The sequence below is a fragment of the Chlorocebus sabaeus genome, chromosome 2, assembly GCF_047675955.1.
Source record: "Chlorocebus sabaeus isolate Y175 chromosome 2, mChlSab1.0.hap1, whole genome shotgun sequence".
NCBI classification, from domain to species: Eukaryota; Metazoa; Chordata; class Mammalia; order Primates; family Cercopithecidae; genus Chlorocebus; species Chlorocebus sabaeus.
Window position 1 is genome coordinate 30,958,646 of NC_132905.1, and position 14,840 is coordinate 30,973,485.

At 42.4% G+C, this 14,840-nt stretch overlaps 1 pseudogene; it reads left to right on the forward strand.

Annotated features, from left to right (window-relative positions):
* Positions 1-12,273: 12,273 nt before the first annotated feature.
* LOC119621508 (serine/arginine-rich splicing factor 10 pseudogene) lies at positions 12,274-12,863 on the forward strand (annotated as a pseudogene).
* Positions 12,864-14,840: the final 1,977 nt, after the last annotated feature.

Genomic DNA, 14,840 nt, shown 5'->3' on the forward strand with positions numbered 1-14,840 from the left:
AGGATGAGTTGCATCTTGGGTTAATGGAGGTAACTAGATGCTGAAAGGGACCAAGATATTCTCCAACTTTTGTGGGAAGTCAAGAGTTTTCTCAGGGATTGTGTTGAAAAACAAGGGCCAGAATTTGGAAACTAAGGGTTGTGAAGTATGATGAATCACTTAAAGAAGGAGAGGAGTCACAGAAGAGAACATTCAGAAGGGTCTTCCTCTAATTGGTGGTTCTCAGTTGTCACTGAACATTGGAATCACCTGGAGAGCTTTTTCAGATTTCTAATTCTTGGATTGCATGCAGACAAATTATATTATAATCTCTGGTGAAACCTAAGTATCAGTAATTTTTTAAAAAAGACCTCCGAGATATTCCATTTTGCAGCTAAGGTCAAAACAATTAATGGTCCGATTTTGTAAATTTTCCTGCCCTTAGGTGGTAAATGTGTTGCTTATGGGGAAGGCTGGTGAGTAGGAAGTGTTCCGGTATCTTGATCATTTGAGGAAAGCTCAAAGGGTGAATGAAACATGGAGCTTCCTTTGGGGAATCACTAGACAAATCTATGTTCAGACAGAAGACAGTGTGACTAAATTCCTTGGTAATGTTTTTCACTTTTTGTGCTTAACCCCTATACTCTAGCAAGAAACACAGTGGGCTGAGTGTAGGGTAGTAGTTGGCCTCCAAGATGGCCTCCATTGACAATTGTGCCCTGATACTCATGTCCTTGTGTGCTTCTCGCCACAATGAATCACTTGGGGCTGACCTTTGTGACTAATAGAATATGGTAGAAGTGATGGTATAAGACATCCAAAGCTAGGTCATAGAAGGTACAACAGCTTTTGCTTTAGTATTTGGGATTGCTAGCTCTTCCAGAAGCTAGCCATGTTGTGAAAACACTCAAGAAGTCCCATGGAGAGAAGACAATTTGCCATTTGTGAGAGCCAACTTAGAAATGGATCATCCAGCACCACTGAGTCTTCAGATGGCTAAACCCCAGGTGGCATCTGACTGCAACCTCATGAGAGATTCTGAGCCAGAACTGCTCAATTTAGATGCTTCTGAATTCTTGGCCTATAGAGATCATAGGAGATAATTAATGACTATTGCCTTTTCATACTATTAAATTTTGGAATGATTCCTTACACAGCAACAAATAATGCGGCATGGCTGATTCAAACCCTGGTTACCCAGTAAAGCGGCCTGTTTGCGAGTATATTTGTAGATAACTTCTAGAGTGTGGCAACAGAGTGGAATATGTTAGCAACAAGTTGCATTTAATTCTACCTTAAATTACATCAGCTACCTTGTAAGCCAAATATTAAAGGCTATGGCAAAACTACACTGTTATTAAAATCTTAGCTTTAAATTAGGTTTTAACAAGTAACTGGACAGCATTTGATATAAGATTCAGCACTATCCAATAGAACTTGCTGAATTATAAAAATGTTTCCCCAATTATGATAGCCACTAGCTATAGTTGGCTATTGAGCACTGGAAATCTGGCTAGTGCTATTGCTAAACTGAAATTTTAATTTTATTTAATTTGAAACTACGGCTACCACATTGATAGCACAATTCTATACATTTTTGGGGATGAATATAGTGATGACAAAAATATTCTGCTCTAGTTTGTAAAGTTATGAACTGAGAAGTGGAAAACTCAGTAAGGGGAACAATTTATCTCTGGAATAGTGTATTAAAATTCTTCCTATTTTACCCCCAAATATGTGTCATTTGGAGTGATGAATGACAAAAACAAAGAAACAGATCACAAAGTATTGTGTATATCCAAGATGTAACTGAATTCAGGCTCTGTAACAACAAAAACTTTTGTACTAGAAGTTGAGAGGAACTTTAAGATATTGTCAAAGCACAATTATCTCTGTGGCAGGTACTTGATGAGGTGCTTTTTAAAAGTTTTTTCCCTGCTGGCTTACATCTTATTTCTTTTGCTCATTTTATAAAAATTGACTAGATACTACTATAAGATATGCTCAGGAAGAATTCTACGTAATCTACCACCAACATAATCTGTTTATAATTTCTAATATTTTATTGTCACTTACTTATGATGGTGTGATGATAATGATAATAAAAATACTGATAACTATTAAAATTAATTATTATTTTTGAAGCAAGTGAATTTATTAGGTTTACTTAATCTGTATTTTTTTTGTATTTAATCAGCACAAATGCTCAAAATTAGGGTACAGAAATAAGGTAATACAAATTCCTGACACCTTTTTTGTTCTCTACCTTATTCTAGAGACGTAGAACATCTATGAAAAACGGGATAAACTAAATATTGCAACCTAAATTTTACTTAAAAGGGACATGAAATAGTGCTAGTTTGAGAGGTGAAGCCAGCTGGACTTCCTGGGTCGAGTGGGGAGTTGGAGAACATTTCTGTCTAGCCAAAGGATTGTAAACGCACCAATCAGCACTCTGTGTCTAGCTAAAGGTTTGTAAACACGTCAATCAGCACGCTGCAAAAACGGACCAATCAGCACTCTGTAAAATGGACCTGTCAGCACTCTGTAAAATGGACCAATCAGCAGGACGTGGGCGGGGCCAAATAAGGGAAAAAAAGCTGGCCATCCCAGCCAGCAGCAGCAACCCGCTTGGGTCCCCTTCCACACTGTGGAAGCTTTGTTCTTTCACTCTTCATAATAAATCTTGTTGCTGCTAGCTCTTTGGGTCCGCATTACCTTTATGAGCTGTATCACTCACTGTGAAGGTCTGCAGCTTCACTCCTGAAGTCAGCGAGACCATGAACCCACTGGGAGGAGCAAATTACTCCAGACATGCCACCTTCAAGAGCTGTAACACTCACTGCGAAGGTCTGCGTCTTCACTCCTGATGTCAAGCGAGACCACAAATCCACCAGAAGGAATAAACTCCAGACACATCTGACATCTGAAGGAACAAACTCTGGACACACTATCTTTAATAACTGTAACACTCACCGTGAGAGTCTACGGCTTCATTCTTGGCGTCAGCGAGACCAAGAAAGCACCAGGAGCCAATTCTGGACACATTTTGTCAACCGTGAAGGGACTATTAACTATCGCTAAGCGGCGAGCACCATCAGACCTCTTTCACTTGCTATTCTGTCCTACTTTTCCTTAGAATTCGGGGGCAAAATACCGGGTACCTGTCGGCCAGCTAAAAATAACTAGCACGGCCACTGGACTAAAGACATGGGTGTCAGGCTTTCTGGGAAAGGGCTCTGTAACAACCCCTGATTCTTCGGAGTTGGGAGCATTGGTTTGCCTGGAGCCAGCTTCTGCTTTTCTTGTACTTCTGGGCTGAGCCAAGGGTTGACAGAGAGGAAAGCCATTCAGCTCTGGAGTCCTGACAACAAGTTGGTTGACCCTGCGACCATTAGCGGAACTCTCAGAGTCATGTCACCCAAGCAAGACTTGCCCATCTATCCTATCTATCCTGACCCTTGCCTCCTGGGTCCTGATGCCTGTCAGACAAACTTCTTCTCGCCTCTCTTCTCCGAGTTTAGTACCACTTCTAAAAACCACTCCTTGTCTCTGCTACTTTTCTAGTTTCTCCTATAAGAATAATTTCTAGTATAAACTTCAGAACTCTATTCCCTTCTTTAGGCACCCAGGCTTACCAATCAGAAAGACATAATTTTTGCCAAAAGCCCCATCTTAACAGGGACTACCTGGAATTTTAGGATCCCTCCTCAGACAAGTAGACCTAACAAAAGCTATTCCTGAAGCTAGGATATGGGGAGCTTAGAAATTGTTTCCTTCCTATTCGTATAAGTGAGCACAAAAGGCATCACTCTTCCAACTCTGCAGATCCCTTCTCTCCCTCAGGGTATGGCCCTCCACTTCAATTTTGGAGCATAACATCTTTATAGGACATGAATAAAGTTCCAATACTAACAGAAGAATGCTTAGGACTCTAACAGGTTTTCGAGAATGCATCCATAAGGGCCACTAAATCCGATTTTTCTTGGTTCTCTTTGTGGTCTAGGAGGACAGGCAAGGGTGCAGGTTTTCGAGAATGCATCAGTAGGGGCCACTAAATCCGACCTTCCTCAGTCCTCCTTGTGGTCTAGGAGGAAAACTGGTGTTTGTGCTGCTGCGTTGGTGAGCGCAACTATTCTGATCAGCAGGGTCCAGGGACCATTGCGGGTTCTTGGGCAAGAGGTACAACTATTCTGATCAGCAGGGTCCAGGCACTGTTGTGGGTTCTTGGGCATGGGGAGAAACAAACAAACCAAAACCTCAGGCGGTTTTGTCTTTCAGATGGGAAATACTCAGGCATCAACAGGCTCACCCTTGAAATGCATCCTAAGCCAGTGGGACCAATTTGACCCGCAAACCCTGAAAAAGAGGTGGCTAATTTTTTTCCTGCACTATGGCCTGGCCGCAATATTCTCTCTCTGATGGGGAAAAATGGCCACCTGAGGGGAATATAAATTACAATACTGTCCTGCAGCTTGACCTTTTCTGTAAGAGGGAAGGCAAATGGAGTGAAATACCTTACGTCCAAGCTTTCTTTTCATTGAAGGAGAATACACAACTATACAAAGCTTGCAATTTATATCCCACAAGGAGGACCTCTCAGCTTACCCCCGTATCCTAGCCTCCCTATAGCTCCCCTTCCTATTAATGATAAGCCTCCTCTAATCTTCCCCGCCCAGAAAGAAATAAGCAAAGAAATCTCCAAAGGACCACAAAACCCCCTAGGCTATCGGTTATGTCCCCTTCAAGCTGTAGGGGAAGGGGAATTTGATCCAAACTGCATACATGTCCCCTTTTCCCTCTCTGATTTAAAGCAGATCAAGGCAGACCTGGGGGAGTTTTCAGATGATCCTGTTAGTTACACAGATGTTCTACAGGGTCTAGGGCAAATCTTTGATTTCACTTGGAGAGATGTCATGCTATTCTTAGATCAAACCCTGGCCTTTAATGAAAAGAATGCAGCTTTAGCTGCAGCCCGAGAGTTTGGAGATACCTGGTATCTTAGTCAAGTAAATGATAGAATGACAGCCGAGGAAAGGGACACATTCCCTACCAGTCAGCAAGCCATCTCCAGCATGGATCCCCACTGGGACCTTGACTCAGATCATGGGGACTAGAGTCGCAAACATCTGTTGACCTGTGTCCTAGAAGGACTAAGGAGAATTAAGAAAAAGCCCATGAATTATTCAATGATGTCTAGCATAACTCAGGGAAAGGAAGAGAATTCTTTTGCCTTCCTCAAGCGGCTACGGGAGGCCTTAAGAAAATATACTGCCCTGTCACCTGACTCACTTGAGGGTAAATTGATCCTAAAAGATAAGTTTATTACCCAATCAGCCACAGATATCAGGAGAAAGCTCCAAAAGTGAGCCCTGGGCCCTGAACAAAATCTGGAGGCATTATTAAGCCTGGCAACCTTGGTGTTCTATAATAGGGACCAAGAGGAACAAGCCCAAAAGGAAAAGCAAGATCAGAGAAAGACCGCAGCCTCAGTCATGGCCCTCAGACAAACAAACCTTGGTGGTTCAGAGAGGACAGAAAATGGAGCAGGCCAATCACCTGGTAGGGATCGTTATCAAATTGTCCAATGAGAAACAAGCCACCCCCTCGTTCATGTCCACTATGCCAAGGCAATCACTGGAAGGTGCACTGCTCCAGAGTGCAATGGTTCTCTGGGCCAGAAGCCCCCAACCAGATGATCCAACGACAGGACTGAGGGTGCCTGGGGCAAGTGCCAGCTCATGTCATCACCCTCACTGAGCCCTGGGTACGTTTAACCGTTGAGGGCCAGGAAATCGACTTCCTCCTGGACACTGGTGTGGCCTTCTCAGTGTTAATCTCCTGTCCTGGACGACTGTCCTCAAGGTCTGTTACCATCCGAGGAATCCTGGGACAGCCTGTAACCAAGTATTTCTGCCACCTCCTCAGTTGTAATTGGGAGACTTTGCTCTTTCACATGCCTTTCTTGTTATGCCTGAAAGTCCTACACCCTTATTAGGGAGGGATGTATTAACCAAGGCTGGAGCTATTATCTACATGAATACAGGGAACAAGTTACCCATTTGTTGTTCCCTACTTGAGGAGGGAATAAACCTTGAAGTATGGGCATTGGAAGGACAATTTGGAAGGGCGAAAAATGCCCGCCCAGTCCAAATCAGGCTAAAAAATCCCACCACTTTTCCTTATCAAAGGCAATATCCCTTAAGGCCTGAAGCTCCTAAAGGATTACAGGCTATTGTTAAACATTTAAAAGCTCAAGGCTTAGTAAGGAAATGCAGCAGTCCCGGCAACACCCCAATTCTAGGAGTACAAAATCCAAATGGTCAGTGGAGACTAGTACAAGATCTTAGACTCATTAATGAGGCAGTAATTCCTCTATATCCAGTTGTACCCAACACCTGTATCCTGTTCTCTCAAATACTAGAGGAAGCAGAATGGTTCACTGTTCTGGACCTCAAGGATGCCTTTTTCTGTATTCCCCTGCACTCTGACTCCCAGTTTCTCTTTGCCTTTGAGGATCCCACAGACCACATGTCCCAACCTACACGGACGGTCTTGCCCCAAGGGTTTAGGGATAGCCCTCATCTGTTTGGTCAAGCACTGTTCTGAAATCTAGGCCACTTCTCAAGTCCAGGCACTCTGGTCCTTCAGCATGTGGATGATTTACTTTTGGCTACCAGTTCAGAAGCCTCATGCCAGCAAGTTACTCTAGATCTCTTGAACTTTCTAGCTAATCAAAGGTACAAGGTGTCTAGTTCGACGGCCCAGCTTTGCCTACAGCAGGTCAAATATCTAGGCCTAATCTTAGCCAAAGGGACCAGGGCCCTCAGCAAGGAATGAATACAGCCTATACTGGCTTATCATCACCCTAAGACATTAAAACAGTTGTGGGGGTTCCTTGGAATCACCAGCTTTTGCCGACTATGGATGCCTGGATACAGCGAGATGGCCAGACTCCTGTGTACTCTAATCAAGGAGACCCAGAGGACAGATACTCATCTAGTAGAATAGGAACCAGGGGGCAGAAACAGCCTTCAAAACCTTAAAGCAGGCCCTAGTAGAAGCTCCAGCTTTAAGCCTTCCCACAGGACAAAATTCTCTTTATGTGTCACAGAGAGAGCAGGGATAGTTCTTGGAGTCCTTACTCAGATTTGTGGGACAACCTCACAAACAGTAGCATACCTAAGTAAGGAAATTGATGTAGTAGCAAAAGGCTGGCCTCACTGTTTACGGATAGTTGTGGCGGTGGCCGTCTTAGTGTCAGAGGCTATCGAAATAATACAGGGAAAGCATTTCACTGTCTGGACTACTCATGATGTAAATGGCATACTAGGTGCCAAAGGAAGTTTATGACTATCAGACAGCTGCCTACTTAGATACCAGGCACTACTCCTTGAGGGACCAGTGCTTCAAATATGTACGTGCGTGGCCCGCAACCCTGCCAGTTTTCTCCCAGAGGATGGGGAACCAATTGAGCATGACTGCCAACAAATTATAGTCCAGATTTATGCCACCCGAGATGATCTCTTAGAAGTCCCGTTAGCTAATCCTGACCTTAAGCTATACACCGATGGAAGTTCATTTGTGGAGAATGGGATACAATGGGCAGGTTATGCCATAGTTAGTGATGTAACTGTACTTGAAAGTAAGCCTCTTCCCCCAGGGACCAGTGTCCAGTTAGCATAACTAGCTAACTTACCTGAGCCTTAGAACTGGGAGAGGGAAAAAGAATAAATGTTAAAGATAGCAAGTATGTTTACCTAATCCTACATGCCCATGCTGTAATATGGAAAGGAAGGGAGTTCCTAACCTCTGAGGGGACTCCCATTACATACCACAAGGAAATTATGGAGCTATTGCACGCAGCGCAAAAACCCAAGGAGGTGGCAGTCTTACACTGCCAAAGCCATCAGAAAGGTGAAGGGGAAAAGGCAGAAGGAAACCGTTGGGCAGATGCTGAGGCCAAAATTGCTGCCAGGCAGAACCTCCCATTAGAAATACCTATGGAAGGACTCTTAGTATGGAACAACCCCCTCCAAGAGATTAAGCCTCAGTATTCCCTAACTGAAACAGAATGGGGACTTTCATGGGGCATTTTTTTCTCCCCCCGGGGTGGTTAACAACAGAAGAAGGAAAGGTACTTATACCCGGAGCCAGCCAGTGGAAAATACTTAAAACCCTCCACCAAACTTTTCATATGGGTATTGAAAACACTCATCAAATGGCCAAATCCCTATTTACAGGGCCAAATATCCTCCGGACCATCTGACAGGTAGTCGAAGCCTGTGATGTGTGCCAGAGGAATAATCCCTTGGTCCATCATAAGGCCCCATTGGGGGAACAAAGAAGAGGTCACTATCCTGGAGAGGACTGGCAGTTAGACTTCACCCACATGCCTAAGTCAAAGGGATTTCAATACTTGTTGGTCTGTGTTGATACCTTTACAAATTGGGTAGCAGCTTTCCCCTGCCAGACACAGAAGGCTCAGGAAGTGATTAAAGTCCTAATTCATGAAATAATTCGTAGATTTGGGCTTCCCCAAAGCTTACAGAGCAACAATGGTCCGGCTTTTACAGCCACGATAATTCAGGGAATTTCCAGGGTGCTAGGGATAAAATATCACGTTCACTGCGCCTGGAAGCCACAATCCTCAGGCAAGGTAGAGAAGGCAAATGAAACACTCAAGAGGCACTTAAGGAGCCCCAAATGGGGCTCAGTTCAAGCCCATATGAAACGCTGTATGGACGATATTTTCTCACAAATGACCTCCTACTTGATCAGGAAATGGCCAACTTGGTCAAAGATATAACTTCTTTGGCAAAGTATCAACAAAACCTTAAAAACCTACCTGAAGAATGTCACAGAGAAAAGGGAACAGAGTTGTTTCAACCAGGAGATCTAGTGTTGGTCAAATCTCTCGCCTCTATCTCCCCATCTATGGACTCTTTGTGGGAAGGACCATACTCGGTAATCCTCTCTATCTCCACTGCAGTTAAGGTGGCAGGAGTGGAATCCTGGATTCACCACACCCGAGTTAAATTTTGGACACCTCCTGAGGAACCCGTGGGACCATCAGCTCAGGAGTCCCAAGATCAGCCATACCAGCCTTGAAACACCTGCAAACCACTGGAGGACTTGCATCTCCTATTTCGCAAGGAAACATCCCAAACTGAAAAGGCTCCTACTGCTGATACTGAAGACACACCCCTTCCTCCTTAAAAAAGATAAGGGAAAACCTACATAATCTTTATCTTTAACACCTCTCCTTGCCCCTTTAATGGAATCCTTTTACTATTTCATCATATTATTAAGCAGCATTCTAACCATACTCTTTGCAATAGGACGATATACTGTAGCTCTTGCCAGGACAAAAATCCTAATCACATCAGCCTTCTTTCTATCTTTTTTCCTTCTGACAACAATTTACTCCTACCTTTAACTCAGCCTGAATAAAATGATCTCATCTTCCAGAGTACCCTCTTTACCTTCCTATTTACTCTTTGCCTATCTATTCCTCCTGCTTCCTTGGATACCTCATACAATCATCCCTCCCCTTCCACTAGCTCCTAATTACCTCTACAAGACTCTCAACTTAACCCACTCTCTGTTAAACCAGTCCAATCCTTCTCTGGCAAATGACTGTTGGCTTTGTATCTCTCTATCAACCTCTGCTTACGTTGCCACTCCCATTCCAGCAAAAAATTGGGTCTTTACCAAATTAACCTATCACCCTCATTATGAAGGAAAAGACTCTTTCTGACTTCTAAATATGCAATCATTAGCCGACTTCCCCATCTCTGATAGGACCAAGAATACCCTAACAGGATGTGCAATCCAACTTTTACATTCTTACATTTCCAACCTCACCTATTACACAAGCAATGAAAAGCCCATAAGCGGCCCTGTAACTATGAATACCATCTTAACTTTCCAAGCCCCTTTATGCCTCCAACGCAACCTGTTATCAGGCCTGCCCCTGGGGCACCTGCTACCCCATCAGTGTAATTACACCCTATAGCTTCAAGCCTCAACTGATCATAGTAACTTCTGAGTCACCCAAACAGTTCCATTCAGATGGTTTGTCTGCTTCTCAGGGCCCCCCAAAATTATCACCTCCTCCCTACTTAACAAACCGTCCAGGTTTTGTAATGACAAACATACTCCCTGCATGACCATTCACCCTTGGACTCCCTGCAGCAGCGCCCCCACCACTAGTAAATGCCTTCTCATCCCCTCTTTCAGTCACTCTCTCGAATGGTTCCTAGTAGATACAAAATGATTTTTTTCTCCAATGGGAAAGTAGAACATAGGGAGCCATTCCGTTTGCTCCCAATACTCCTTTCCAGCTGCTCACCGGAGCTACCTTGGCAAGTACTCTAGGACTAGGGGAAAATGAAAACAACAAACTCACACACCTTTTTAATATACACAACCAGTTCTGTCTACCAGTCAAGGCATATTCTTCTTATGTGGAACATCAACCTATATCTGCCTCCCCACTAACTGGACAGGCACCTGCATCCTAGTCTTTCTAAGTCCCAACATTAACATTGCCCCAGGAAATCAGGCCCTATCAGTACCCCTCAAAGCTCAAGTCTGTCAGTGCAGAGCCATGTGACTAATACCCCTACTTATAAGGTTAGGAATGGTTACTACTACAGGAACCAGAATAGCCAGTTTATCTACTTCATTATCCTACTGCCACACACTCTCAAAGGATTTCTCAGACAGTTTGCAAGAAATAATGATGTCTATCCTTACTCTACAATCCCAAATAGACTCTTTGGAAACAGTGACTCTCCAAAACCACTGTTGCCTAGACCTCCTCACTGCTGAGAAAGGAGGACTCTGCACCTTCATAGGGGAAGAGTGTTGTTTTTACACTAACGAGTCAGGGATAGTACAAGATGCTCCCCGGCATTTACAAGAAAAGGCTTCTGAAATCAGACAACACCTTTCAAACTCTTATACCAGCCTCTGGAGTTGGGCAACATGGCTTCTCCCCTTTCTAGGTCCCATGGCAGCCATGTTGCTATTGCTTGCCTTCTGGCCCTGTATTTTTAACTTCCTTGTCAAATTTGTTTCCTTTAGGATCAAGGCCATCAAGCTACAGATAGTCTTACCCCAATGAGCTCGACTAACAACTTCTACCAAGGACCCCTGGACCAACCTGCCTGGCCCTTTCACTGACCTAAAGAGTTCCCCTCTGGAGGACACTACAACTATAGGGCCCCTTCTTCGCTCCTTTCCAGCAGGAAGTAGCTAGAGAAGTCATTGCCCAATTCCCAACAGCAGTTGGGGTGTCATGTTTAGAGGGGGGGATTGACAGGTGAAGCCAGCTGGACTTCCTGGGTTGAGTGGGAACTTGGAGACCTTTTCTGTCTAGCTAAAGGATTGTAAGCACACCAATCAGCACTCTGTGTCTAACTAAAGGTTTGTAAATGCATCAATCAGCACTCTGTAAAAACGGACCAATCAAAGCTCTGTAAAATGGACCAGTCAGCAGGATGTGGGCGGGGCCAAATAAGGGAATAAAAGCTGGCCACCCCCAGCCAGCAGTGGCAACCCGCTTGGGTACTCTTCCACTCTGCGGCAGCTTTGTTCTTTCGCTTTTCACGATAAATCTTGCTGCTGCTCACTCTTTGGGTCTGCACTACCTTTATGAGCTGTAACACTAACTGCAAAGATCTGCGACTTCACTCCTGAAGTCAGTGAGACCACGAACCCATCAGGAGGATCAAACAACTCAGGACGCGCCACCTTTAAGAGCTGTAACACTCACTGCAAAGGTCTGCGGCTTCACTCCTGAAGTCAAGTGAGACCACAAACCCACTGGAAGGAGGAAACTCCAGACACATCTGAACAAACTTTGGACACCCCATCTTTCAAAACTGTAGCACTCACTGCGAGGGTCCGCACCTTCATTCTTGAAGTCAACAAGACCAAGAACCCACCAGAAGGAACCAATTCTGGACATGAGTTTATGATCGTCTAATGTTATTTTAATAAGAAAAATGGTAAGAATGTATTGCTAATGTAATTAGTCGTAAGTGGCATGTTCTTTGATAAAGTAAGGATATTTGCTGCCAATAGGCTTCTATGAATAACATCTTTTACTTGATTGGCTTTCTTGTTTCGACATTTGCTTACACCAATTGCCAATATTTTTTGCTTATTACAAAATAATTTTGATTTTATTTTAGAAAAAGAAAATCAGACATATAGATAATTAAAAGTAGAAAAAAATGGGCTTTGCATGGAGGTAGGAGTAGGGAGTGAAGTCTCATGAAAAGAGGTGGATGGCTGTGGCGGAGCCTTCTGGGCTGTGTGTGTCTGACGCTTGGCCGCCAGAGCCGCCGTCAGTTTGCTGAGCCCATTAGTGCACCTGGCTGAGACACGCCGTCACCATGTCTCGCTACTTGTGTTCCCCCAACACATCTCTGCTCATCACAAATGTGGCCGACCACACCAGGTCTTCACATTTACAGAGTGAATTTGGTCACTATGGTCCTATAATTGATGTGTATGTTCCACTTGATTTCTGCACTCGCCGTCCAAGAGGATTTGCTTATGTTCAACTTGAGGATGTTTGCAATGCTGAAGACGCTTTACATAATTTAGAGAGAAAGTGGATTTGTGGATGGCAGATTGAAATACAGTCTTCACACTATGATGATTATGACAGATACAGACGTTCTAGAAGTTGAAGTTATGAAAGAAGGAGATCAAGAAGTCAGTCATTTGATAACAGTTTAGAAGATCGTATCTAGAAATAGATCGACTGGAAGACCACGGTATAGCAGAAGTCATTCCAACAATGATAGACCAAACTGCAGCAGGAATACCCAGTAGGTTCTGCTTACTACACTTCAAGAAAGATCTGAAAGTGGAAAAAGAACAAAAGAAGGGAAGTTCAAGCGACCAAAGGGTGGGTGGAAGGTGCTGCAGTATGAATACTGTATGGATATTTTGACTCTGGTCAGAAAAGATACAAAAATGTTATCGAAAACTACATGGAATAATTGAAGCCCCTTCAAATTTGAAAGTAAGCATTTTAGGACAAATAAAAGGAAATTCAAGTTTGTACTTGTGGAAACTTTTTCCTCAATATGAATAGGTTTATATTGATTCATGGGTAACAGGTCCATAATAAATTATTGGAAACTAGGATGTCTCAATATCAAGGAAGACAGCCAGAGTGTCTTACAGTGCCTCTGTTGGTGTGTCTCAAACTAAATTGAGTGGGAAAAAGTATGGTCCAATATAAAAGTTCCATTTTCACCATTACTGGCAAATCTTGCCTTTGTTTATTTTAGTGCCAGTGTTTTCTGTTTAATCATTTGCTGTGTTGGCACCTGCGTTTATTTACTTGTACACCACATGCAGTTTACATCTTCCTAACTACTCTCCTTCCCAGGTAAATTCCAATTATATTTGATATCCAGCTAAGAGGGCCCATCTCTTCTCACCTCTTTCCTGGTCACTATGTTCAGCAAATATTTATTGAGCCCTTACTGTGGGCAAAACATTGTACTGGATAATTGAGAAAAATGGATAATTCCCTTAATCAGTAAATGTCTACTGAGTACAGTCTAGTGAATTATTACAGTATGGCCTCGTTGTTTTGTTTGAGGTGTATTATTCATAACAATAGTTTTCATCATTCATATCCTAATATAATTATAGAACCCAATATACTATCAAAGATAAGTAATTCTGTGGTTATCTGCCATTTAAAAGTATCCCATATTTCTTTGATCCTTTTATTGTAAATAATGAAAAAATGATTTGTTTTAATCTGTAATAATCTGGTTTATTGTGCAGTGACTGTAATATACTAGAGTTAAATTGTTTACTCTGCCTCACCAAACATAAACTAGGAGATAACCCCCAAAATAAGTACTTAACTTTGCATTAGATCTAAAGAAGACTGGGTGCTATAATTAGATTATTTTGAGGAAGAGCTGTTATCTCAATTGATTTAGTATGTATTGTAATTGAGAAAATGTTGACCAAATTATACTTTTTAGTGATTTACATGTACATTTTATAGGGGACATGAACATGTTTCATGTATAGTGAATAAATAACTTTCTTAGTATCATAAAAAAGTAGAAAAAAACACTCGAAATTCTACCATCTATACCATTATGTTTACACACACATACACTCACACATATGCACACACACACTTTTATTAGAATATGCATATATTGTAATGCTACCTTGAAATTATTCTTCATTTAAAATAAAAGAACAGTAATTATATTTCATGCCATTAAATGTCTGATGCTTATTTTACACAACAGTGACATAGTTACTTATAATTATGAAGTTTTTAGAACATTTGATACAGATTTATCATATATTAATATTCTAATTTTAGCATACTAATTTTAGAAGAATTTCTTTGAGAAATAATGAGTCAATGGCAAAATGGGGAAAATAATAGATGTAAAAGATTACAATAAGAATCTTTCTATTTGAAATAAAAGTCAGATGTATACAGATGTTTCACTTTAATGTATGTCAATCTGGGGAAAAGTCAGTCATAACTTTGATTTGGAAAAGGGGGGAAAATGCTTGAATGTGAAGTCACTGAAACATTTGTTGCGCCACCAACCTCTTGAGGTCTACCTGAATGACTACTTCAATTCTGAAGATTCAAGGAGGCCTTCTTGAATGTTCTGGATGGAAGAGTTAAACTCTTCATTCTTCTTTTGCCTGTCTTGTTTCCTGAACTTCCTTCCCAGTGTTTCCTGCCTGGGGTCACCTCCAAAATAAATCGCTTGCATGGGAACGTAAAGGAAAGCATCTGGTTTTGAAAAAATATTTGGCATAAGAATAAGAATAAATTAAGT